This window comes from Eubalaena glacialis, chromosome 1, assembly GCF_028564815.1.
Source record: "Eubalaena glacialis isolate mEubGla1 chromosome 1, mEubGla1.1.hap2.+ XY, whole genome shotgun sequence".
NCBI lineage: Eukaryota > Metazoa > Chordata > Mammalia > Artiodactyla > Balaenidae > Eubalaena > Eubalaena glacialis.
The window spans coordinates 165,184,284-165,188,352 of NC_083716.1; the positions used below are offsets into that span (position 1 = coordinate 165,184,284).

Consider the following 4,069-nt stretch of genomic DNA (forward strand, 5'->3'; position numbering starts at 1 on the left):
GAGAGATGTGCGGAGGGTGGAAGATAGAACTGAATTTTTTAATACTTCATAATTTTGGACACTTGGTCAGCCTCTCTTCATCTGCAAGCAGAGCTGGAGCAGTTTTATTTGCATATAGAATAGATGGGATCCAAGAAGTATTCCCTAATCCAAAAATGTGCCTTCTCTTTCACCTTTCCCATCGACCACAGTGGCTGAAAAAACCGTCTTTTTCTTGGGTTATGCCAGAACAGTAAATCGATTTCACATTCTCTGTTGGTTTTAGAGCTTGGCTTCATTTTCTTTATCAAATGCACCAAGTTAGGCCCTGGACTTTTTGAATAGGAGTGAACAATTTAAAAGAAGCCTTCTCTAGGCTTAGCTCTGAACCTTAAGAACAAAGGTTCTTGCCTGAGAACAAAGTCCCAGATAAGTAGTGCCTCAGCTGATGGAGAAAGAAGCCATAATGTGAGGAAGGGATCCTAAAGAGGATGTCAAAGATGAGGTCACCAAAGGCAGACGTGCTTCCTTTACAATTAACTGAATACTGCAGCTGTAATTTGCACTGGGGAAAACCCTGGTTGGTGAAAAATGGTTCTGTCTCTGTTTCCCGACTCAGAGTCAGCTGAAGGTGTTCATGTTCTAGTGCCTCTGGATGGAAAGCAGGGGTTGGTTTGGAAATGTTTTGGTTTGGAGTAGAGCTCCTTAATGACTGTCCACTGACGTGGCTTTTTTTTTTTTTTTTTTTTAACATTCTGTATTATAGCTGTATTAGATCAGTATGTGGCTTGTTCTCATTAAAAACAAAATCTGATTATGAGCCATTATTTGTTGAAATTACTGTAAGCAAACACAGTAACATTTATTTTTAATCTAGGACTTGATTATGAAACTTGTGGTTTACCCAGAGTTATTTTGAAACTTCTGCTTTTCTGCTCTGGCTTTTGGCCTGCTGACTATTCCATTTACGAGGGGTGCTCTGCTGCAACGGAAAGCAGTGGAAATTCTAGGCCCTCACCGTGTGCTTGCTGGGTCAGCCTTACAGGTCGGCTGGAAGTGAAGGTAGCCCAGCTCCCCTGACACCAAATCTCTCCCCTGCTCTTTCCCATCAGGGTGTCTGAGGCTTCTCTCAGTCAGCCTTCACTTCCCTGGGGTGGTATCAGTTTAAACTGCACTGGGAAGGGTCAAACACACATCATTTCATTATAATGTAAGTTAGTTCATCATATGACCTAACACTCAAAACAACTGGAGAGGCAATTTCCAAGGAAACAGGACTCGAGGTACATTTCTTCATTTGGGGCTGGGAGTACGATTAGCGGTTCGTTAGGAAGGGTTCAGAGGACAATAAAGTAGCTGTTAAGTGACTTACATTCCTATCACAACATAGTCAGATGGGTCCAAGGGTCCAAGGTGTAAATATCAAACAGCGAGCAGAGTGCATCTTGAGCAGGTACCTCGCCTCGACTTTATCATCATTTGTATAAGATTAAGCTACAAAGAGGGTATCGGTGTCATTTTCTTTCTTTCAGTTTGGGCCCCACGCAAAGAACACGTTGTGAAGTCATTTTTACCTCCAAGAGTTGGCTGTAATCCCTACAAAACCCAGTTTATGGGGATTTGGCGTGAACACGTCGTTTTCCTGAGATGGGGGGGCGGGGGGCGTGGTGGTGTACAGGTAAATCCAAAAGGGTTTTGGGTGCGCACAGAAGGGCCCCACCGCTCTGCTTCAGGAGCTAGTCTCCTTTGGCCCCTGGGCAGCGTCCGTGGCTCTGCCCGCCTGCTGGCCCCTCAGTCGGCGTCGTAGTTGGGGCTCCACCCCGCAGCAAAGCGACGGGCTGAACGCCCCGCCCCCCACCTCTGCGTTCCGGGCCGCCTGCGCAGTCAGCCCGCAGAGGAGTCGAGCTCGGGCGGGCGCTCAGCGCGCCGACGTCCCGCCCCTCTGGCAGGGCAGGGTATCCGATCCCTGGTCGAGCTCCAGGCGTCCGGCAGGAGTGCTCGAGAGCTGGTCAAGTTTGCGGCCCACACCGCTGGCTGCATGGAGTTCCGATACACCCTGGAAGCAGTTTAAGGCGGTGTAGGAAGGGTAGAAGCGGGGTGTCGCAGAAGCGCTCACCAAAATAAAGTCTTGAAACTTAACTATAGCAATTGGACTAGCGCTGGACTGAATGAATACCTATACCAGAAAAACTTTTCTCGGCTGGGGGATGTAGCTCAGTGGTAGAGCGCGCGCTTCGCATGTGTGAGGTCCCGGGTTCAATCCCCGGCATCTCCAGACAGCCACAGCGGTCTTTTAAGTCTCAGAACACTATGTGGCCCATCACCTTTTGCTCATATATCCTAGGGCCCCCCAAAAACGTCTAAAAGAAAGGTCCGAAAAATACGGCAAATCTCAGGGAATCGGCAGTTTCGACTGCTCGAAGAAAAAGTGAAAAGGGAAATTATCGTTGATTTGTCTTTCTTCATTTGCATAAAATCAATGTTTCTATGTTTTTATTGAACTTGTTTTGGGGATCTGAGATGTATGGGAAAAATGGGGTAAGATAGGAAAAGTGTTAGTAATTGCATTGGCCGGGAATCGAACCCGGGCCTCCCGCGTGGCAGGCGAGAATTCTACCACTGAACCACCAATGCTTACGGAAAGGGCTCTTTTCCATACCCTACTAGAATAGATATTTACGTGTGTACTGATTATTTTATGTTAATAATTATAAATTTATGTATTCAACATCAGAGGAAGCAATGGATTTTTTAAATTAAATAACTATAATAAAATATTGAGTTAACATTTACATAAAAATCTCATTATACTTACTTCTGTTGAACCTTATGAGGAGATTCTTTCCTCCGAAGTCGTCCTTGGTGAAGGAGGCAAATGAAAAATTTGTCATGTATACACAAGATTACATAATTACTTAGCTGCATCTTCAGATATTTAGATAATTTAGAACATCCACTCCCTTTTTATTTTTCTTATCTTAGCTATTCAGACAAATACATAAAGATATTTGTCAGGGTTTGGGAGTAGGGATGACGGGGCACCAAGTTATAAGAGTATATTGGAACTATGAGATCTGAACAGGGAACTTTGGAGCATTGGTGACTGACAAGTCACCTAAATTCTCTAAACTGCCCTTTCCTTCATAGTGAGAGACTTGATCCTGGGACCCCTTTCTACTCTAATAATATGAGTCTGATCATTTACCCTTAGTTTCCATGAAGTGTAAAATTGCAAACCACACACCAAATATATATAAGGGGGAGAAAGTAAACTGAAGGAAATTCATTCGTGGAAATGAGTCTAAATATAAGATAGAAGGCTCTGGATTTAGGCATTATTGGCCCTTTATCTCTGAGAGGGAAATTCCCAGAGATTTGCAGGATCTTTGATAGCCAAGAAGAATTTTGGGGGGGGGTGGGGGAAATACATGAGAAAATAGCAGAAAACACATAGCACTTACTATGTGCTGAGCTATGTAAATAGCATTACATATGGACTTCAACCCAGTGAAGTAGGTATTTTTATAATTACCCTAACTTAACAAATGAGAATAGGCAAGATTGGAACACAAGTGGTATCATGTTTAACATTTGGTTGCTTAGCCACTGTCCTGTTCTGCCTACAACAGAATAAATCACTGTGTAGTTACACAAGAAATACTGCATGTGTAGCTCAGGAACACTGTATATCAAGAGTGGAGTTAAAGAAAGATCATAACACACTGCTGAAATAATGTAAGAACTTCTACATCAAGATTTATTTTTAAGAACTTTTTTTTAGTGTGTGCATACAAAGCAGAATTTGAAGAAAAATACATGACAGAATTATAAAGATGTAAAAGATATAAAGAAATCAGAGAATCAAGAAATCTAGACTACAATCTTAGTAACCCATGGAAGAACAAGTTCAAATCATTTCACCTCTCAGAACCTCAGTTCCTTAAAATAAGAGAACTAGAGGAGAGACGAGGTTTTAAAATTGCATTCTGAAGGGCTCTAGCTTTCCAGAAGTGCCTCAGGGCCACTAGCTAGTGGGGCCTCACCTTCTTTTCCCCGGCCCCTCACTTCACCAGCTCATTTATAAACTCTC

At 43.3% G+C, this 4,069-nt stretch overlaps 2 non-coding genes across 2 annotated transcripts; one reads left to right on the plus strand and one right to left on the minus strand.

Annotated features, from left to right (window-relative positions):
* The first annotated feature begins 2,182 nt into the window (after nucleotides 1–2,182).
* Nucleotides 2,183–2,254, plus strand: TRNAA-CGC (transfer RNA alanine (anticodon CGC)). Its single transcript has one exon. It is a non-coding gene; the product is annotated as a tRNA-Ala (tRNA).
* Nucleotides 2,255–2,542: 288 nt separating this feature from the next.
* On the minus strand, nucleotides 2,543–2,613 carry TRNAG-GCC (transfer RNA glycine (anticodon GCC)). The gene has a single exon. It is a non-coding gene; the product is annotated as a tRNA-Gly (tRNA).
* Nucleotides 2,614–4,069: the final 1,456 nt, after the last annotated feature.